Raw genomic sequence first — 23,635 nt, 5'->3', positions numbered from 1 at the left:
TGGAGGCCGGGGACATTGGGGGAAATTGCAGGTGGGGGACTGGACATCGCGGGGGCGGGCGGGGGAAGGAGAACGGGGCCGGGGGATTGGACATCACGGGGGGGGGAAGGAGAATGGGGCTAGGGAACATGGGGCGAGGGATCGGACATCGCGGGGGGGGGCGGGGGGAAGGAGAATGGGGCCAGGGGATCAGACATCGCGGGGGGCAGGGGGGAAGGAGAATGGGGCCAGGGGATCGGACGTCATGGGGGGTGGGCAGGGGAAGGAGAATGGGGCCAGGGGATCAGACATCATGGGGGGGCAGGCGGGGGAAGGAGAATGAGGCCAGGGAGGGGAGAAGGAGACTTTTAAAAACAAAACAAAAAACCCTACTTACCTGTCCTGGCTCCTGCGCTGCTGCTGCCTTTTTAAAAATAAAAAAAATGGCGGCTGCAACAGCTCTCCTCCAGAGCTCATCACAGCTCCCGTCTGAATAAGGGCGAGATCTCGCGTTATTCCTAACGCGAGATCTCCCCTCCTCTCCTCCGGATTATCACACAGGTCTAGCAAGGCCCTAAGAAAGAGCAGCTCAAGATGAGCAACAACTGACTTCTAGTCCTACCTGTAGCAGACACTGCTTCTGCAAGCTGAAGGGATATGCTGGCATGTGCAGTACGATCTACCCAACCTACAGATTGATCCCCAACCAGATGAACATGATGAAGAGCTGTGCTAGATTTTTGTTGCCAGGTCACTATTACACTTAGACGGATAATGGTTCAAGCCTATGCATGTTTAGACAGAAAAACATCCTACACACTGGCTGGGGGGATTCTGGGAGCTGTATGATGTTTTGGGGTTTGTTTGTTTTTGTCTAAACATGCAGAGGATCCTGTTCTCAAAGAATTAAATTTATGACGGAATGGGAAATGCCAAGCAGATGGTCAGTTCTGCCAAGACTCTTGTTCATGCATTGGTTATTTCTCGGTTGGACTACTGCAACCTTCTTCTCACTGGCCTTCCTTCTTCTCACATCAGTCCGTTGGTTTCTGTTCACCACTCTGCTGCTAAGATCATCTTCTTGGCTCGCCGCTCTGACCATGTTACTCCACTTCTGAAATCTCTTCATTGGCTTCCAATTCACTTCAGAATCCAATATAAACTTCTCATGTTGACCTACAAAGCTTCTCACTGTCTAGCTCCTTCCTATCTTTCCTCTCTCATCTCACACTATTGCCCCGCTCGTGCTCTTCGCTCCTCTGATGCCATGTTTCTCACCTGCCCAAGGGTCTCCACTTCCCTTGCTCGACTTCGTCCATTTTCTTCAGCTGCCCCTTACGCCTGGAACGCTCTTCCAGAACATTTGAGAACTACAAGTTCAATCGCAGCTTTTAAAGCTCAGCTAAAAACTTTTCTTTTTCCTAAAGCTTTTAAAACTTGAATTGTTCTGACTTTTATACTGCCTGTTTGGTGCATTCTCTTCCCCTCCTTATTGCTTTATTATGATTTTATTAGAATGTAAGCCTATGCAGCAGGGTCTTGCTATTTATTGTTTTACTCTGTACAGCACCATGTACATTAATGGTGCTATATAAATAAATTAATATTAATTATAATAATAATAATAATAATAATAATAATAATAATAATAATAGAGCAAATGTAGCATTGTTTGACCACAGCAGCTAGTGTTCAGAGGTAGAATGCTTCTTCTGGACAGAGAGTTTCTAGTTACCCATCATACCAAATAACCCCTGGTTTATCCTCCAGCAATTTTAAAGTAAACTAAACCAGTAGCTATCAACTTGTGGAGAGAACTGCTTTGTTGGTCCCTGGTCGACAGCTGGTTGGCCACTGTGTGAACTGAGTGCTAGACTAGATGGACCCTCGGTCTGATCCAGCATGGCTCTTCTTATGATCTTATGTTTTTATGAGGTAAATTCTATACGAAGTGTGCAGAACTATTTTTTGTTTTATTTTCCAGAATCTACTGCCTATCAATTTAATTTGATAACCCCACAGTCTAATATGAAAAAGGAAGAACATTTTTTCTTGATTCTTCCTAGTTTTATAAACCTCTGTGAAGTTTACAAAAATAATCCTGGACACTCCCCAGGAGAGCCTCCCCTCTAGTTAGTTCCATTAATAACAGCTCTAAGGTGCAGCCATTTATCATATCGAGACATTTTGTCTCTTTCTCATGATCTGCATATACATTTAACCAATGTAAAGGTAGATGAAATCACAATGTAAGGATAGGTGAAGTCACAAATTACTGACATATATTTTTCTTTGTCTGATTTCTTTCTCCACATCAAGATTGCCTTCAGAAGTTTGGTCAGGGAAGCAATAGTGTATCCCCAATACTTGGATACTTTTTAGGCCTGGTATTTCCTCCTACAGTGATTCTGTGAGGATTTTTTTTTAAAGTTTTCTTAGACTGTATGTTGTTCTTGGACTTGTACTATCCCCAATACAGCTTTTCTTGGTTTTTCTTGATATATATATACCATTCTTTCTCCAAGAAGCTCAGGGTGTCTTATATGTTCCAGGTTTTCATACCATGTTGTCCAATTACCCCTTCTTGGTTTTGAGGCTTCTAACTTTAGAATATTACTGTTCCTCTTCTAATGCAGTCCTCTTCACATGTCCTTTTTGTTTGCAATTTTTCCTCTGATTCTTTGGTCCCTTTATGTAGGGTGACCATATGAAAAGGAGGACAAGGCTCCTGTATCTTTAACAGTTGTATTGAAAAGGGAATTTCAGCAGGTGTCATTTGTATATATGGAGAACCTTGTGAAATTTCCTCTTCATCACAACAGTTAAAGCTGCAGGTGCCCTGGTCACTCTAGTATAGCTCCTGCAGCTTTAACTGTTGTGATGAAGAGGGAGTTTCACCAGGTTCTCCATATATACAAATGACACCTGCTGAAATCCCCTTTTCAATACAACTGTTAAAGATACAGGAGCCCTGTCCTCCTTTTCATATGGTCACTCTACTTTAAGGGCCTGTAATTACTTTCTGTATATTAACTGCCCATTTCTATCTTATCTTGAGGATCTAAAACATTCACCCCATCATCTCTAAGGGATAAGTCATCGTGAATCGGATGCTTCCCAGCTACTGTCAGTTTTCCCCAAAGGTCATTTGAAAACCTCTTCTACAACCTTTCAAATGTTAAGCGCCAACAGTTTGTGCCATTATGGTTTGTCCCAAAATATTCGCTAGTGCCTAACAAATTTTTAACCATTCCTCCTGACATCTCTGTTGCAACCAGGTATTGATGCCTCACAGCTCAGCCTGTCTAGCTCACATGTCAGGTACAACGTCTGAAAATGATATTTGGAGGACTTGGATTTTGTCATCTTTACCTAGCAACCTATGTTGTCTTTCCAGGACCTCACAACTTCATATCTAAATGTCCTTGGTGCCTGTGTTTACCCCAGACAGTGACTTTCCCCCCACTTTGTCCAAAAGCCAGTCTCCATGACTGGCTTTGAACCGGGCAACAAGTTAACATTTGGTCAGCACATCCATCACAAATGTTTCTCTTTATGTTCCTTTTTTTAAAAAATTTATTTAATACTTCAACATACATCAATACAATAAAAAAAACTACATAATACATAAATTGTTAGCTATCATTTGATAACATATATTCTAACTTATTCTATTAACATAATCATACTTAACATAAAAGTGCACCCCCCACCACGGGATCTTATTCCTGTTTCCAAAATCTCATTGTTTCTTCTGGAGGTGCTTTCCCACTCCCCTTAGATAAGACAAATTCTAGGAACTGTTTCCATATTCCCTCAAAATCATTCGTTTTTATCATTCCTCCTCTAAGTTTTATATTACACGTTAATTTGTCATTAATAGCAATATCTCATATTTCTTTATACCAATCTTCTATATGATTATCCCCTTGAACCTTCCAGTTCCTAGATATCATTAACCTTGCTGCTGTTAACAAATTCGTTATCAATTCTTTTGTCTCTTTACTACAATTTAATTCTCCATATAATGATAACAATGCCACTATAGGTGTCTCTGCAATCTCCATTCCTAAAATTTCTTTTATCTCATTAAACATCATTTTCCATAATTTTTGTACAAATTCATGTTCCCACCACATATGTAAATACGTTCCTTTTTTTCCCTTTTTTTTTGACAACCTCTCCAGCAATTTGCTGAGTTCAACTTATTTATTTTATTTAATCTTACCGGGGTTAGATACCACCTCCATGTAATCTTATAATAATTTTCTTTTATCCTCACAGACATACTTCTCAACACTCTTTGTTTCCATATTCCTTCCCAGCTCTGTTGCCCTATTTGTTCCTTCAAATCAGTTTCCCAAACCATCTTGCCAGTACTTTCTGTCTCCCCCTTTTCAACTAATATTCTATATATTTCACTTGTTAACCCTTTTATTAATTTATTTTCTCCTTTCTCAACTTCTTTTTTTAAGATCAGCTCCTCAAATTTCGTAATCACAAATTTCTAATACTTGGAAGTAGATCCTTTTTGTATACTCACCATATTTCCCAGTGATTTTTTAAAAGGGGGTTCTCTATTTCTTCCCCCCATTTCTTTGTATATTCTCTAAAAAATATATTTATATATATCTTTATGTTCCTAACTATCCCAGTACCAGGACCCAAGTGCGAGAGGTGTGTCCTCAACACAAAAGGATATTGGTTTGTCACCAGGAAATGGGTCTCACCTAAAAGATTGTTCTCTTCTTCCTCTGTATGAGGAACGTGCCCATAATGCTGAGTCATCTAGCTAGACTGCATTAAACATGGGACTGCACAGGGCTCTATCACACATTTTTCCTGGTTTGCCTCCGCAATTTCCACCTCCATTTCATTAGCGTGTCAAGCTAATGGTTCCTTTCATGTACGTTTGTGGTATCACCATTGTACTGGTGAAACCGCCTTTCACTTGTTTGTTCTCCCACTCCACTCCACCCCTTCTCCTTCCCCCTCCAGTTCATTGGTTCTTGTCATTGATGGACGTGGGCACCTTCCCTCCTCCACCCTGGAGTTTTGATCCTGCTCTAGTCATTATATCTCATCATCTGCCTGCCTGTAAAAAGCCCCCAAAATCACATACTGAAAAGTTAAGCACACAGACGTTGTCTCTATCACTCACACACTTTCCATACCTGCCTTTTCCCCCAGGATTGGCCATGGATTGTCCCTGTGCATCCAAATAACCTTGGTTATCCTGGTTTTATCCACAGTCCCAGGACAATCCCAAGGACAGTGGGCAGTGTGGACGCCCATCCCAGCTTCTTCCCTCCTCCCTGCAAGTGGCAGGGGTCAGCAGAGGGAAGGAGCTGGGCCAGAGGGAGTCCAGGGACATTGAGGGGGGAGCAGGGTCGGGGCTTCTTTTTTAAAAAAGAAAAACCTTACTTTTTTGCTGGAGCACAACTAGACTCACAGCTCCTGTTCTTTTTTTCTTTTTTTTAAAGGTAGGCACAATGGGCACGATGTCCCTCTTCCCTTCTGGGATGTCACACTTCTGTTGGGTGCCCTGGGACGATCCCAGAAGCAGGTAAGTCTGGGATCATCCTCCCTCCCCACTCCCCAAAGGTCTTTAGGTGTAGAAAGGGCCACAGCCAAAAAACTGTATGCAAAGGGACTACTCTCCAATCCTGGAGCGTGTTCAGAGGAGGGCAACCAGGATGATCAGGGGTCTGGAAACAAAGCCCTATGAAGAGAGACTGAAAGAACTGGGCACGTTTAGCCTGGAGAAGAGAAGATGGATCTTGGCCCTGTGGGGAAGAAGAAGGACCGAGGGGACAGGAGCAGGCAGAAGTAACATCGGGGCCTGCTCCTGCTGGACTCTCCCCCCCCCCCACAGGGCAAACTGCCATCTTGGCCCTGTGGGGAAGAAGAAGGACCGAGGGGACAGGAGCAGGCAGAAGTAACATCGGGGCCTGCTCCTGCTGGACTCTTCCCCCCCCCCACAGGGCAAACTGCCATCTTGGCCCTGTGGGGAAGAAGAAGGACCGAGGGGACAGGAGCAGGCAGAAGTAACATCGGGGCCTGCTCCTGCTGGACTCTCTCTCTCTCTCTCTCTCTCTTTCTTTCTTTCTCTCTCCTCCCTCCCTCCCTCCTTGACTCCTTTTCCTTGTGTGTCATGTCTTTATTAGATTGTAAGCCTGAGGGCAGGGACTGTCTTTTTCCTAAGTGTAAGCCGCTCCGAGAGCCTTTTTTCGCTGAGGAGCGGGGTATAAATATGATAAATAAATAAATAAATAAATAAATAAATAAATAAATAAATAAGATTGAGGGAAGACATGATAGCACTCTTCAAATACTTAAAAGGTTGTCACATAGAGGAGGGCCACGATCTCAATCCTCCCAGAGTGCAGGACACAGAATAACGGGCACAAGTTAAAGGAAGCCAGATTCCGACTGAACATCAGGAAAAACTTCCTGACTGTTAGAGCAGTGCGACAATGGAATCAGTTACCTAGGGAGGTTGTGGGCTCTCCCACACTAGAGGCATTCAAGAGGCAGCTGTGGGGGGGATCTACACTACTGCTTTAAAGCGCTTTAAAGCACTTTATAACAGTTTTGACAACTGTTGGGGCCCAGGACACACTGCATATACAGTTTTCAAAATGTTTTCAAAGTGCTTTAGAGCGCTTTAAAGCGCTTTAAAAGCAATAGTGTAGATCCCCTGGACAAGCATCTGTCAGGGATGCTTTAGGGTGGATTCCTGCATTGAGCAGGGGGTTGGACTCAATGGCCTTGTAGGCCCCTTCCAACTCTGCTATTCTATGATTCTATGATTCTATGTGATTCCTTCTCTCCACAAGCACCACTACCCATTCCCGACCCCAAATTTGTCCCCTTTCAGCATCTGAAGGAAAGAGTGTGTGTGCAAAGGACGACGGGCTAGTAAAATACATACATAAAACAAAAATCATCATTAGCTTTTAAACCTCACTTAGCATTCATTAGGGCTTAACTTGCTTTTCTTTTTCTTTTTTGCTGGGGTGGGGGAGGGGAAAGAGATTCATGGATTGGGATGAAGCACAGCCAGATCCGTGGTCTGGTGTTGGCTCCCAACTCCTCCCCTCCCCTCGCTGCCTGCCTCTTGGTCTCCGTGTATGCAGTTATGCAGGAGCAGCAGCAGCAGCAGCAGAAAAGGCAAAACTTGATTCTTCGCTGCAATAAAAACACTGGTGTGATGGAGCTCTGTGAGCTCACTGAAATGAGATCTCCTGCCTGAATTGTTTACAGCATGAATTTGGGGGGGCAGAGGGGGTGGGAATCCAGACAGAGGTCTATATTTAGCAGTAGTTTAAGAGGTGCATAGGAATCTGCCTTATGCTGTAAGGGTAGGCAAAAAGTAGATCTCCAGGTGTTTGCCCCCTCAGTAAGGTATCCAGACAACCAATGGTTTCATGTGTAGTTCAGCCCTTAGTGGAAGTAGCTCCACAAACAGAGATCTTTCCCAGCAATATTACCCAACAACAACAACAACCAATTTTATTGCAGTCAATAGACAATTCCAGCACACCAAGATTCTTTTTTGACCTGAGATGCGAGAGATTTAATCTGGGCCTTTGTTATACGAAATCACACATTTTTCTGCTGAGCTATGACTCCTCTCCAGGATGCTACACATTAAAGGTGCAATCCTATACATGTCGAGATAGAAAAAAAGCTTAGAAAATTAGTTGCAAGCAGAATTAATTTCATACTGCCAAAAATTAAAGGGCTGTGTTTGTTTTCTAGAAATAAATAGAAACAGCAGCAGCAGCAACAACTACGACAACAACAACAGTGAAGTTTACCTCCCAACTTGGCACTGTAAAGCCATTTCCCTCTCTCTCAAATCCTTAACAACACATCATCTTCTGAACATGACATATTTCCATCCTGAATGCGAATGTCATCCAGAGGGCAGTACTGATTCTCCGCAGGTTATCCTGCTCCCAAATGCTACACTACTTCTGCTGCTGTTTTTAGCAGGATTTACTACTCTCTCTCTCTCTCTCTCTCTCTCTCTCTCTCTCTCTCTCTCTCTCTCTCTCTCTCTCTCTCTCTCTCTCTCTCTTAAATCCATTGCAGAAATGAACTTGCACTGGCTTATTGCCACCGAATCAGGAGGAATCAGCCCCTGTGTTGTCTGAAGTGAACTGTCTCTACTACGAATGAAAAATATACGACCGACTCTCACCCCCATTGCCTAAAATGGCTGAATGTGTCTTAAAGGTTGATGTCCATGTGTGAGTACATACGGAAAGAAATACAGAAAACACTCTTGCTATAAAGACAACACCTAAAAATGAACTTGTAGGGAAGGGATATAGTCTGGAGGGGCACTTTTATAAATGGTAAATGGACTCAAAGCCTCTGAAGACAACGGGCAAAGCCGCTATTTACTTAGCTAACACTGGGATTTGGTGAGCACTATGCAGATTCCCCGACCAGCAAAGGCAGAGTTTTCCCCCTATGTCTGTTTACACATTTGAGAGGGTGAGTTGCTACTTCATAGGCAAGTCTTCCTTGCAAGAGAGTCCCAACAGACTCTGTCCGATGCCTCTGGGGACCCCATTACCCTGCTATTATGATGAAATCTGCCTCACACGGTGCTCTCGCTTGCTGCTCCTCAGCAGGCTCTCTTGTTATTGCAGATAGAAATGCACTCAATAGGTTGAAGATGAAAAGAGAGAGAGAGAGAGAGTCACAAACACCAAGATGTGAAATATCAGCCCAGCCAGAGTCAACGAAATGACATTTGATTCCCCCCCACCCAATTCCCCCTCTGCAAAGGAAGCAGTATAGCAACAAGCATGCAGCTGTGCCTACTGTTTGGCACATAATGGGAGGTGTTTGATCACTTCGCTTGTCTGCTTGCCAGTCAGCACGAACATTTGCTGGGTGGAGAGGAGGTGGCAAAGGGCCGGCCAGCTTTTCTGCTGCACTTTCAGACTGGGAGATTCACAGGTTCGGCTTTGTCTACTGCTACAGTTAGTTCCTCAAGGAAACACAGTTACAGCCACCTCTCCTGTTAACTGACCAGTCAATATCTCATTTTCATCGCTGGCCTGAATGAGAAAAATAAAGGGGACATGTAAAGGACAGCTGGGGCACCTTTGGCAGTCTAGGCCAGACGTGGGAACAGCTCAGCTTAATGAGACGTCCTCAGCCCTCAAGACAGCAATTCTAGATGCTTTCTTTTCCTTCTCTCACTTCACCCTGGTGAACCGAAGAAATTGCAAGCTGCTTGAGCACTATTCATTCCACACTCCCACCAACCCAGACATGCATGAAAATCAATATTATGTACATTATCATAAGTTCAAGGCTAGTGTGTTTAAGACTTCCCTTTTGCCTTCTGGTAAGTTCTGCAACAGCAAAACACAGAAATCATTTTTTTTTCCTCAAGACCTGATGTGATACCTGTAGCCAAGAGCTTGCTGCCAAAAGCTTCACTATTTACACGTTTTGTTAATTTTGACAACAATATCAACAATGAGCCAAATGCAATACACAAAAAACCCTTCCTCCCAAGCTCCTTAACAGCTATACATTTCTACTTAGAAGTAAGTTCCATTAAGTTCCATGGGTCTTACTGCCGCTGTGTTTATGGGATCATAGGCTAACCTTCTCTCCTTGTTGTGTAGGTCTTGCATGTTTCAGTGTTCCACAAATTCATGTATATCTCATCCCATTATATAAACATATGTCCTCCCTTGTCATCCAGTCATGTTAGCTTTTATATGTGAAGTTCAAAAATTGTTCTCATACATCTTTATAACATTTGGACTATTTCTGTGTCAGTGCTCACCATTTTTTTTAAAAAAAAATGTATTGTATTTTGTTCTTTTAATGGCTTGTAATTTGTCCATTGAACACTTGTCATTGGGCAGATTAAAAAATATAATTACTGAATAAATAAATATGGTGCCCATGTCCCTGAGATGACTGAGATAATAGCTTTAAGAGTGGAAAGTGGCTTGTGAGGGGCATCATTTCCTGAGGCACACATACATACCGTTCATCCTACTGCGACCTCGGCTCAAACAGGTTTGGCAGGTTTTAGAAATGAGACAAAAAGTTGGCAAGCCAATTTACAGAGAGATGAAAGTGGGATGAATGTAATGTCAGGAGCAGTAATTTCATTTTCAAACCACTATTGGCTCTTTAAAAATGTCCATCCATCTCAGCTTAAGAAATGGATCTATTTCTGAGGATTCCTTACTATATGCAGCTGCTCTGTTATTTTTCTCATAACCACAAATTGTCCCAGCCTGATAAAGTGAACTTGTTTCTCTTCCCATTTTTTCACAATGCATATACTTTCTTTGTCATTGATAGCTCTGAACCCCTGTGTTTTGTTGGCCCTTATAGTGATTGTATAACATTTTTGTTCTATGCTGAAGCCAAAAGGTGGGATATAACTATTTTAAATAGATATAATTTTTGAATTGCACCTACCCCCTCCAAATATAGAGCTTTCCGTCTGAAACATTTCCTTATAGCCCAAGAATCAGCTTCCTAGTACAGCAGTCCTGCAGGCAGCAATTAACAAGGTTCTGGCCAGATTCAGTATGTTGGCAGAGTGACTAAATACAAAGATAGGACACCTGTACCTTTAATACTTTGTAGATGAGGCTGCTTGATGTGCTGAGATGCGAAAAGCTGACAGAGCTCCCATTTCTTTTTCTTTTTTCGTTTAAAAACATATAAAGAACATAAGAAGAGCCATGTTGGAGGAGACCAAAGGTCCATCTAGTCCAGCATTCTGTTCATTCAGCTGTCAACTAGGAACCCACAAGCAGGACAAAAGTGCAATAGCACCCTCCCACCCATGTTATCCAGCAATTGGTCTACATAGGCATACTGTCTCTGATACTAAGGTAGCATGTAGCCTTCAGGGTAAGTAGGCATTGATAGCCTTCTCCTCCAGGAATTTATCTAACCCCATCCAAAGCCATCTAAATTGGTGGCCGTCACTACATTTTGTGGTAGTGAATTCCATAGTTTAACTATGCACTGCATGAAGATGTACTTCCTTTTATCTGTCCTGAATCTATCAGCTTCATGGGATGACTTCAGGTTCAAGTATTTTGAGAGAAGGGAAAAAAATGTCTCCCTATCCACATTCTCCACACTATGCATAATTTTGTATACCTCTATCATGTCATCCCTTAGCCTCCTTTTTCCTAAGCAAAACAATCCCAGCTGTTGTAACCTTCCCTCATAGGGGAGATGCTCCAGACACTTATAATTTTAGTTGTCCTTTTCTGCACTTTTTCCAACTCTATAATATCTTCTTCTTTTTTTAAGTATGGTGACCAGAACTGTACACAAAATGTGGATAATGACAGTATGATATTGGCAGTTTTATTCTCAATTCCTTATTAATTTTCCAAATTAATTTTTCCAAAGAGAAGGACAAACAAACAAACAAACATAAGTTACATCAGGGACAGATCTACACCTGATGTCCTACAGTATTGATATGATCTCATCGTGGATGTCTCTATAGCCCTCTTGTGCATTTATACCTCATAGCATGCACACAATGACATCTGTTGTGGTGTTTTTGATAATATGGAATAAAAAGCAGGAAGCAATGCTGGAAAAGCAGTATATGGAATTTGGAATGTGCACTTTCATACTGATAAAAAGCACTAGTGTAGGACTATAGCAATGCTGGGAGTTGTAGGGCTTTTTTTCTTCTAAAAATGCATAAGATTAAACCTTTAGTCTTTCCATAATCTGAGGAAAGACTTGGCTAGATGTTGCTGCATATGTCCCCAATTTTATAAGAAATAAAACCATGCCATATTGTATAAAAAACAGTTATTTAAACTTTTTCTTCAAAAGCAAAAGAAATTCTTTATTATGACAGAAGCTACAGTCCACAAAAGCATATGTCATAAAGTCATCACTATAGGAATAAAATGGAGTTTGCTTCTGCTGCCCTAATGCTAAATGCATTTAACTAGAAATAAGCACCATTTTATTGTAGACAATGAACAATATTTGTAAATAAAAGGGGATCTGTATTCATGCACATGCCTGCCCAGCCCCCCATGACTATAAAATGTTTTTAAAAATAAGAAAGGATGATGCTAGTGGTCCCAGGTATGCTCACGCTGGCTGATAAATTGGATAATTTAAACCTGCAAAATGGATCACAGCAATTTCACACGTTCAGGTTACCATGCAATAACCAATCTAGAAACAACTTTACAGGGCAGGGCAATCTTATTCATAACTACTCAGACATAAGTCCCATTGGTGCAATGGAACTTACGTCCAGGTAAGTATGCATGGGATTGCAGCCTAAAGCTGAATAAATATGTGTGAGATTGCACTGTTCATGTGTGAATTCATTCATTATAGTATTTACTTAAGAAGCCCCAAGCATACGCCATCCATAATCACTATATTTTCTTTGTGCCAAGAGATCTAATTTCATTTTATATAATCTACTTTCTCCTTTAACCATAGAAAAGATTAGTGTAAATATTACTGATGCTAAAATAAGACCAGACTGTTTCCAGCATTTAAAGTAGACTCTACATTACTATTAGCTCAGAGCTATTTGCTTTAAAATCCTACATAGTTGTTTTTTAAAACAACAACAACAACAACATTTTTTGAAAGTAAAGTAAAAACTCGCTTCATTTAGTCCTTCCATACAGCTGCAGTTCATAAAAAATGCTGACAAACCAGTTTCCAGGCTAGCAAGAGCAGTATGACACGGTATAATGCATGTTCGTGTTGACCTTTATCTTGTATAATTTGTGACCAAAAAAAAGAAACAATTAAAAATGCTGAAGTCAAGAATGTGGAAACAATGTAACATAATTGGGTTCGGTTATCTGCGTCTTTAGCTATATTTCCATGTTTCATCATCCAAACATTCACATACAAGAATCAGCTGAGCCATCCATGCATGTGAACTCCAAGAAGTGGTTCTCTGTGTCCGATGGCTCAGGAGACTGATGGAGCAACGTTGCCAATTGAGCACAAGATGCGCTGGATGTAAACTAAGTTGTCACTAAGCTACAACATTAGCATAAATTATCTGTTCGAATTCATCAAGCGATCCCGATGCCAAGGAAACTAGTTTTAGCTGTTGCCCTGCTCTGGTCAGGCTATTATGAGCTTGGCAAATTCTATGCAAGCGGTGGACAATGTCTTTCAGCCCAAGGGCTGAATTCAGTTTTGGAGAAATTCTCAGCGGTGTGTGTGTGCATTGCATTTCAGTGGTGAGTGGAGCATATAAGAAATGCCAGCCTGTTGTAGCTTAAAGCTATTAGTGCCAGTCACTGAAGCCTTAAAAGAAGCCTTTCAGAATGGGGTAAACACACCTAAACCAGGGAACCATCAAACCATCTGTGGTTGGGGAAAAGTGGGTGGGGCAAAGGGAACCCTGGAGGGCTGGATTAGGACCCAGACAGGCAAAATTTGGATCCCCAGCCTGAGTTTTCCCACCCTTGCTCTTTGCCAAACCTGGTAGGTACCGACCTTCAGCTGGAATTGCTGTGGATCAGGCAATACATCTGGAGCTTTCCCCAACCTAATGTCCTCCAGATGTTTTGGCTCCCATCCCCCTGTAGCTGATGGGATTGGTCATCCAAAACATCTGGTGGCAACAGCTTGGGTCACAGAACATGTTATATGTTCTCGCTAAGAGACACACATAGAGACTCTATAGGACAATTCTTGCAAAGGTAAGAATTCATCTCAATCCAAACTTGTATCATGACAACATTTCTCTCTAACTTTTGAGATTCCAAATAGTCAGTGACTCTGCTAAGATAGGAATCTATGGTTCTGATTCTCCTTCCCCCTCCCCCCCCAACATGCAACTTTTTAAGATGGAGATTTGGTGTGCTTTTGAGGGAAATACTGTACCCCCAACGAAATAGCTGCCATGACATTTTCCCCAGGACTGCAGCAAAGTTTGAAATCCCCTCTCCCTGTATGTCATGGCCCCAATTCTAATAGCCCCCAACTGTTTTTTTTAAAGTATAAACAAAATACATTAAAGACTCGTTTGCAATTAATGTATTATTTAGTTTCACCCACTGCTACTGTGGAAGGCTAGACTACAACTAAGGATTATGCACCAACTGATTTAACAAAGAGAGAGAAAGAGAGAGAGGAGGAGGAGGAGGAGGAGGAGGAGGAGGAGGAGGAGGAGGAGGAGGAGGAGGAGGAGGAGGAGGAGGAGGAGAAGAAGAAGAAGAAGAAGAAGAAGAAGAAGAAGAAGAAGAAGAAGAAGAAGAAGGGTTTAGCTGTGCAAGGATGGCTGTGCAAGGCAAAGCACTCAGAGATATACATATGAATCAAATGGTAAATTGGCTTACCTGATACATGATTCTTTTATAGATAAAATGGATAAAGGCAGCAAGGATTAAACAAATGACCATCAATGCAAGGAGAACCCATAGGTAAATGTACTAATAAAGTGGTAACTGGAAATTTTGACCAAGTAACCATGTGGTAAACCAAGTGAGCCAACTGATACAGATGATCATTTGACACTACATATTAAAATACTCCTTATCACTTGGCAGGATGATGCAACTGACCAAGCTACCCAAGGGCAAGAGTGCTCACCTCACCCCATAATGATTTTTCTCTCATTCTTATGGGCTCTAATTTATTTACTCAAAGTCCAATTTAGTTGCACAGGAATATCTCCCAAGTCACTGCATAGGACCTGCAGCCCAAGATGACTATTTCCCACACATTCTACTATATATTGTAGGAGTGTATCTGTGGGGGGGGGGGGGGAAGCACCAAGTAGACAAGCTCTGGTGCTAAGAGAATTTGTATATTTATGTTTTTATTTGTATCCAAAGATGTATCCAAAGTTGGCCTTCACTTGCCAACATAGCTCTTTAAAATTTACAAACACAGCTCCAACACAGAACGCTGAAAACTACAGTATTAGAAACTGCAGACCGCAATCTGAAAAACTTTGCAGTACAGTAGCTCCTTAGCAGCTCATTGTCTTTTTCCAGCTCTTGATGAAGGACTCCCAGTCCGAAACATTGAGCACATTTGGATACAAATAATAATAATAAAAATATGAATTCTCTTAGCACCAGAGCTATAACTTCATCACACCAGCGTTATACTGTGCAATCACTGCAAATTGCCCGCAAAGGACTCCAAAGTTTTCCATCTTATAATCTGCTTTGACTGTGAAGCACTCCCATGCATCCTGCTTTAATTGTGCTTCTTAGCCAAAAGAACCGACGTATTTTACTACTCCTTTAGGAGCGAATCTTTTGTTGTTCTCCGAGTGGCCACTGGGGGTGCAGGAGGATGATTTGATAAGTTTAAAGTACAAAATAAACAAATGCTTACATCTGTGTATGTTTTAAAGATAAAGACATCAAAATTGGCACAGTAATAGATATTAAGGAGGGCTTTAAGCATACCAAATTTGAATCCGATTGGGTCATCTGCTGATTTTTTGTAATTTTTTTACATTTCTCCCCTTAAACCCTTTTCCTGGTATGCAAAGGATCTTAGGACCGCCGCTGCCCCGGGTGTGATTTAGCTAACAACAACAACAACAACTTTACGCTATGGGGATAATTCGAGGGAAACAGGTACATGGGATGAAGCTCTTTGTCTCTTTTGTGCCCACACTATATATTGTAGCACAGATCTAAACCTGATGTATGTTAAAAAATAAAATCCTTCTTACTACATGGCGGAATGATACAGCCATCTAGGTTTCCCCGGTGTTCACCCTGGGACAATCTTGTCATCTGTATGTCCTCTTCATCCTGTGAAGTGATGAAAAGAATTCTGCCATACTTTACCTGATCAGATACCTGAGGGGCCAGGGGAGTGGCAAAATGCTCCTCAACTCTTGGCAGAACAATGCAGACAGCTGGGTTACTGAGAGCTTGCATGTACTCTGTGATAAGTTGTTATTAATCGTCATCTGTATTCACCCCACGATGGCTAGGTAAGAGGTCAATTCAGTTGATGATCTCTGCATATTTTTCTAACTTGTTACATTTTAACAGGACCATCTGCTCCTCTTCAAAGTGATACAATTTGAATGAAACAAATGAGGCCTCCTGGCTATGTCCTGGAAAACAGAAAAGATGCTGGTCTTTGGGCACTCAAAGCCCGCTTACCATTTTCTGAGCATGGTGCTTACAGAAAGCTGCTCGAAATAAAATGCAGAGAACCACCACCACACCCAGCTCAGGAAATATTAAGTGATTTGCAAGTGGCATTCAGCACACATTTATTGCCATTGTTGGTGCTCTATGTGAGGCACTTTGCTACCATTTTTGTCCCACTATGTTCTCTTCAAGAGAATTATTTCCACTTCACCAGCAGGTGCATTTTTATTCTAGCCTATCTATCACATCAGCACCACTAAGGCATTCTATGAATTTTGTATAATGGCCATGCATTAGCACTGCTAACCAATTTACTAAGGTGTTCTGTGAATGTTGTATAATGGCCACCTCTACCAGCTGCTATCAAGGTAGCACATTCTCAGAAGAAAAACCAAATCATTGTGTTGAAAATATCAATGTACTGGAATAGTCAAGTAAATACAGAGAAAAGCAAGCACAGTACTCCAGGACATCAGGAAAGGGCTCGTAGCTCAGGGGTAGAATGCTTGCTTTGTATCTAACAGGGCCCAGGTTAAATCCCTGCATTTCTAGGTGAAAAGATGTCACATAACAGAGTTAAGTCAGACCTTTTTCTCTGAGACCTTGAGGTTTTAGTGCCAGTTAGAAAAGACCAGGCATGGAGAACCTGTGGCCCTCCATGTGTTTTTGCACTTCAACTTCCATCAGCATGTTCATACACAATGTTGTAGTTCAACAAATCTATATAGGTTGTTCACCTTGGGAGGAGGCAACTGGACTACAGTATCAAAGCAAGCTTCAGATGCTCACATGACATAAATTACAATGTTTCAAAATGCACCCAAGATTCTGGTTAGTTCAAAATTGGATGTCTCATGCCATGTACAGTGGGCTATTTTTGTTGGAAAAAACCAATGCAAGTTTTAAAATAACAAACAATATGGGGGGAATGCATTAGTTTCCAGCTGTCAATAGTACAAATGTTGTCCCCAGATATAAATTAGGAATAACTATATAGCACCAGGTAATTGTCTCATTTAGTTTGCATTTTGAGTTTACAGAGCACTGTGGATTTGACACAGAACTCCTTGGGACTGAAATATTGTTGGCAGCCTTGTATTGATACACTTCCTTCCCTTGCACTTGCTTATGCAAGACAAGCTGTGAGAAGTACATCAGCAATGAAGTCCTATATAAGAAAGAAAATATCTAATTTTTTTTCTGACACTTCGTTTATCACAAATATTCAATATGTCAGGAAAATATTCATAGTGCGATAAGAGCAAAACTACACTAGATAATATATGATAACCAGCAGGACTGAAAATCTTGTAAGCATTGCTATGTTTACATATTTCTAAAACCCCTGTTCTTTATATGTAAAAAATTCTTAACCACAATGAAAAAGTGTAACGGCTGCAAAACCAGGAAGTTATTTTCAAGAAGACTGTAGGAACAGGTTATGTGATCATATTTGGTTTTTATTTATTTATTTATTTATTTATTTAAAAAGAGTTTAGATTGCTTTTAAGAGTAGAGCCCTATCTTACTGCAGGATAGCATTAGTATTTATGACACTACTTTAAAAAAAAACCACCCATAATGTATTAGAAAGAGGTGATGGGTGTATGTAGTGGAAGCTTCTGGCTCTGATTTCAGTGAGGCTGTGAATCTATTCTGGATTTCAGTCAGAACCAGACAGAATTCTACAGGAGCTATCCAAGGTGCTGGACCATATACCGCAAATGGATTCATCACCTTGAATAACTCCTTTGGAGTTCTGGCTGGTACTGAGTAAAACCCAGGATAAAATCACAGCCCCAGTAAAATCAGAACCACCAGCCTTCACTGGGCGTACAACTTAGTCCCCAGTGAAGTCTATTTTATAGCCATTAATATTTTTGTGTGCACCCTCCTTCAAACATTCCTAGGGTTGCATGCAGCAACCTTGCTGAAGTTTAGTCCTGTTCCGGGCTTGCATGGGTGACATCCTTGGAAGCATACGTATACCACATTGAGTTTCATCATGGAAGAAAGGTAGGAAATAAATGGTATTAAAAAGCTTGTAGTACTGATAAAATGCATGGAAGAAGCACTGCAGTACTGAAGCAGCAATTTCAGCCCACATTCACTCTGCTCCTGGAGCAGGTTCCAAGCCCACACCCCACTCCTAGTAATGCATGAGAACAAATGGAGTACCCTGCACTTATGTAATGTTGCCAAAAAGAACGTCTAGAGTAGGGATGCTTAAGGATTACATTCACTCTGCCTTTCAAAGCACCTCCTGGACTAATGTGCTCATGAGAATGCAATTGTCCTTTGGATTCCGCATTTCTCCGAATTCTCGGCTCGAGAAATGCACCAAAGTGCACCTCAAAATGCATATATAACAACAGATATTTTAGGAGAAAATGCATCTAGAAATATATTCATTTTGAGAGTAAAGCACATTATGTAAGAAATCACCTTTAAAACGACGTGTTTAAATACACATTTTATGTGGATTGATAGGAAAACAGGGCAGAACAGGATTAGGAAGAAACATACCGGCATTCCTCAGCTTGCAATACCCCCGAGAAAACTCCACCAGGCTGCTGCCCTGGACCACCTCATAGTTGGTGGGCTGCATAATTGGGTTGAAGAACTCCTGCAGGCCCCAGAAACTGACAGAAGGGGCAACATTTCACTGGCCACATGTCATGAAAGCCCAGAAGGTGGTGAATGATACAATTCAGTGCTTATTTATGGGTGCTTACAACACATCCTTTAATGCTCAACAAGAGGACATGTGCAGGGCTGTAGCCAGTTCTGTAAAACAACTCACTCTATTTGTTGAATACCACATTTGGCTTTTCTTTCCTTTTTTCTTTTACACACCAACTAATTTTTTTGCTTACAAAATGCTCAGTACTGGAAAATATGAATGAAACATCAACCAGACAGATGGCATTCGGTGGGTTATTTTCAATATATACTATATTGGTATTTTCTATTTTATATTCACAGCCTTTAGTACAGATATTCAGCTCAGAATGCTTTTCTTGTTGTTTTCATTTGCAAAAGTACATACACTTCATCAAAAAAAATCCATGAATGCTAATATGATTCAGTAAAGTCAACAGAAAACATTTTTCTCCCAAATACTTTTGTTTTCCCTAACACTTAACCAGCCTTTTCGACAAGATGTCTGCTGTTTTTGTTCTGGTGTTATACAACAGATATTCTGATTTGTTTGGCCAAAAATGATTAGTTGTACCTGTTACACAGTCTGAGCCTATCTATGTTTAATCAGACGTAAGACCCAGGGGAGGCTGCTGGCTCCAATTTCCTTTATGGGGTTTCGTCAGAACCAGCCAGATCGCTCTATATGAGCTGTCCAAGGTGCTGAACCTAACCACCAAGGTAGGTTCAGCCCCTTTGATAGCTCCTTTAGAGTTCTGGCTGTTTTTGACTGAAACCCAAAATGGATTCACAGCACCACTGGAATTGGAGCCAGCAGCCTCCACTGAGTCCCACCAATTTTATTTGTACTTACTCCCAAAGAACAAAGGAATCCTAACTCCCAGAACTTTTTGCAGGCAAGAGCCCAGTACTGTCTGCAGAAAGCTACCACCAGCAGTGCTCTAGGTGGCTTAAGTCTCAAAATAGGGCATGGTAGGACACAGACAAGCTTTGAATTCACTGGATTCCCTGACCCCAACCCCCACCCGCGAGGGAGCCCAGTATTGTGCCCCTTAGGTCCACCAGCCTTCATAGCAAGATTCTTTGAATTTTTAAAATTGGAGAGTATTCCCCCACAAAAGCCTGCCAGGTTGAAAAGTTCAGGAAATTCCCCTCCCACATTTTCTACTAGGGTGGTCATTTGAGAATCATGAAAAAAAAGAGGACAGCTATTTGTTCAAATTTGCATATGCTAATTTATGTGTTTAGATGCAAATTTAGAAATAATCATTATAATTTAATAGAAATACAGTACATCTGCACCTGTGTGTGCCTTGCTTAGTCTACTGTCCAGGTGCTGTTGATGGGCAGCTTCAAAGCCCAGCTATTGGTTGTAATGCTTCTTTATCTTTGAATCAAACTTGGACTGGACGGCCCTTCACATAAAGGACACCTTCACAACAGAGGACAGTCCTCTGGCAGCTCTTCAATGGACAGACCTCTGCGCAAATTGGCAGGTCTTTGGAAGTGGTGGAGGATCTGTCATTTCATTCCATCCCCTTCCGCCAACTCCCCTTAGGATTGTTCTGTCAATCTCTGATTGGATATGATGAAAAGTAGAATGCCGTGACATCAAGAAATGGGTAAGTTCTACTGGACATTATTTGAGGCAACCACATATGTAGTTTTCATAAATTCAACCAAATTTGTTGAAAATACTCTGTGGAGTCCTTCTGGAATGACTTTTCAGTCCTCATTGTGCTTGAATCTTGAACTAAAGGGTATGTGAATTACTGGCATCAAGGAAAACTAGTCTGTAAATGGAATTAACTTGGCATTGTGCAGGCCTTTTTGCCCCTGCATGAGAAGACAGTCTCATTCTTTGCTTTTTATTTTCAATTCATAAATCCAGTGGTACCAGAGAGAAAAAGAAGCCGTACAGGCAGAGCCAAAGAGGGAGTTGCAATGGCATTGGCAGCCAAAGTGCAACAGCTAAAAGTCCTGGGAGAGTCAACAGTGACATACAGGAATGAACTGAAACAAAAGACTCACCCAGGCAGGTAATGATTAATAGCTGGCTTTAAAATGGGTAGTGTTAGCAGCTGAAAGCCAATGGGGAGACTACTCTGCTGGTTAAGTAGAATCCAAGTAGTTGAATCCAAAGAGAAGGTTGTTATAAACACCCACTTTTCATGTGCCATATAGCTTTAGCTTTAAAAAGAGAAGAGCCGTTTCATCTTACGTCTCTAACCATACAGACTTCATGACTTCCAAAACAAAATGAAGGCACGGTTGCAAATAAAGACAACCAAAATATGCTAAATAGCACACAATGGAGATAGCTAAAACTTTATTTTTTACAGTTCCTTATTTAGGAACATAGAATTTGGTTCTACTTTCTCTACCAATGTGTTACTTCCTTTAAAATAGGGTGCAATCCTATGCATGCTTAGACAGAAATAAGTCCTACAACTCCTGGCCTTTCTCAGTCAGCATGCATAGGACTGCGCCCTTACTGATTTAGGCATTTAGAACTAAATTCCAACATTATATGTGTGCATTTCAGTTGTTGAATCTATTGTTGAGGCTGACTGTGTATTAACCATCATACATTTTATATTTGGATTTTATTTCATATAAATTACATACGATTGTAATAATATATGTGTGTGTGACAGAGTCTTGAGCATAAACATCAGACTCTACTGGTTTGATTATATCTCCATGGAAATTGAATCACCCTTACACCTGAAAATGTTTAGATACTCTAAATACTTTTAGAGTATCTAATATTAAAGAACACCACTAATTTTAATCAGTAATTACATAAAATGGTCTTTTGCAGGGTTATTTGAGTATTTTTTCCACATCTGCTGCCCAGGTTCAGATGACACAGCAAACTATGGCAATCTCCACTGGGGGCTGAATATTCAAAATAGCCACCGCCATGTACAACAACCCATCCTGGTGCAAATAAACTGCAGTGGGCTGCAGTGATCATGTGAACCTAGGGAGTAAGACACCCCCCTCCCCAAGTCTATTTATTATTTTTATTACATATGCCTCACTTGCTGAAGCAGTGAGAAATGCCAGGGGCAGTGCTTACCTGGATTTAATTCCCTTTGAATGGAGAGATCACAGGGGCCTATGTGTTTCTGAGATATTTGGGATTATATACAGACATACAAGTTGACCATAGGTGGAGACATAGCACTCTGGCAAGCAACAAATCTGCTGCTCCCATATCAGATCTCCAGAGAGAGGCGGTCCTGCACTGCTATATGGTTTTAGCATTTGGTTCTGAGTTTTCTCTTATTCATTTTTCAAATGGCAGATTCTCTGTCTCACTGGCCAGATCTACACCAAGCAGAAACCTGTCTCTATTTCCCACCCACCCATATATCCACACCCACATATAGCTTACTTCATTCTTAGCTGGGTGGAGGACAAGAAAGTTGTGTCTGCTTCCTCCATTGGCTCTCACATTCCCGGAATCCCAGGATGGTGTCTATACCACGGAACTATTCGCCAGTCCTCTTAGGTCATTAGCAAACAATCTGTCTGACAAAGTATATATGGCTAGGTAAACATTCGTAACATTCTTAAAATGAATTCTTAAAAGCTAATCTCTTCTTCTTATGATCATAACTGCTCTGGTTTAACACCTACTGCATTCTCAACGCATCAGTGCTATAGTGTGACTGAAGGCAATCCATTGTAGATTCTGCTGCTTGGAGAGTTCTAAAAATTGCTCTTATACTGTAACAATGTTGTCTCATGTCTCACAGCGCCCTGTGATTTGCAGAAATAAGAATGTCAAGTTGTTGTTTCTGTGTTTTACATCCCCCAGTAAAGCAGCTTTTCCAATAATAATATTTTTCCCCTCAAGAAATCTATGCAAAAGTATATGACTTGAGTTTAAATGCTTAACTTTAGGACGTCAAGGCCTAGCATTACTGAAAATAAATAGCCACAGGTCAATATTTTATTTTATTTATTTATTTTACACACTTCACGTAGACATTGCAAATGTATTCAATTCTGTGGATTAAATCCATAGGTGGTGAACAACAGTAAGTTATCTAATTTCAGAAGGGAAGCATTTATAGTCATTAACTAGATTGTATCATAAGGTTTTCAAAACTGACATGCCTCATATGTTAGCATTTTTGTAAGTGTTGTGTGGGATATTAATGATTTGAATAATAGGGGATTAGTGACCTTTTCAATGGGAATTGGAGGACTGACATGATGCTTCTTGCAGCAGTTCTTTTGTTTTGTTTTGTTTGTTTGTTTACCAGAAACACAGCTATTAAAAACTTCTGGTTTTCTAAGCCTGTGAGACATTTGCATAGGGTCAATGGAGAAAACAGATAACATTAGTGGGGGTTCAAAACAGCAAATGCAATATGAAAACAATGGATTTACTCCATCATTATTACCAACTCTGTCATAAGTAGATTTTGATAAAGTGTCTCAAAGACACTTTCTCATATTTCTAATTTCTTTCTCCTTGAATCACTGCTCTCAGGGGAATTTGACACACACCCCTTGCACAGTCACAGCCATTTTCCTACTGAACATGGTTATACATTCTCCCATTTTAGCAGAGAAGTAAAAAATGTACCAGTTTTAGATTGCATACCAGACGTTCACTTTGTATTGGTATGGGACAATTTCTTTAATTCTCCAGATCCAAGAACAGGACCTGGCAGTAAACAAGTGAAGCTTGATTCTCTGATCCAGACAACCAATCACAGACAAAAATGGATTTCATTGGGAGATCAGTTCAGCTGCTCATTTAAAAGGCTGCTGAAGAAAGCATAAAAACCCAGAGTGAATGAACACTGGAATAAGAAGCA

The sequence above is a fragment of the Elgaria multicarinata genome, chromosome 4 (assembly GCF_023053635.1).
Source record: "Elgaria multicarinata webbii isolate HBS135686 ecotype San Diego chromosome 4, rElgMul1.1.pri, whole genome shotgun sequence".
NCBI classification, from domain to species: domain Eukaryota; kingdom Metazoa; phylum Chordata; class Lepidosauria; order Squamata; family Anguidae; genus Elgaria; species Elgaria multicarinata.
The sequence above is the reverse complement of the archived record's forward strand: the minus strand, read 5'-3'. Positions refer to the sequence as shown.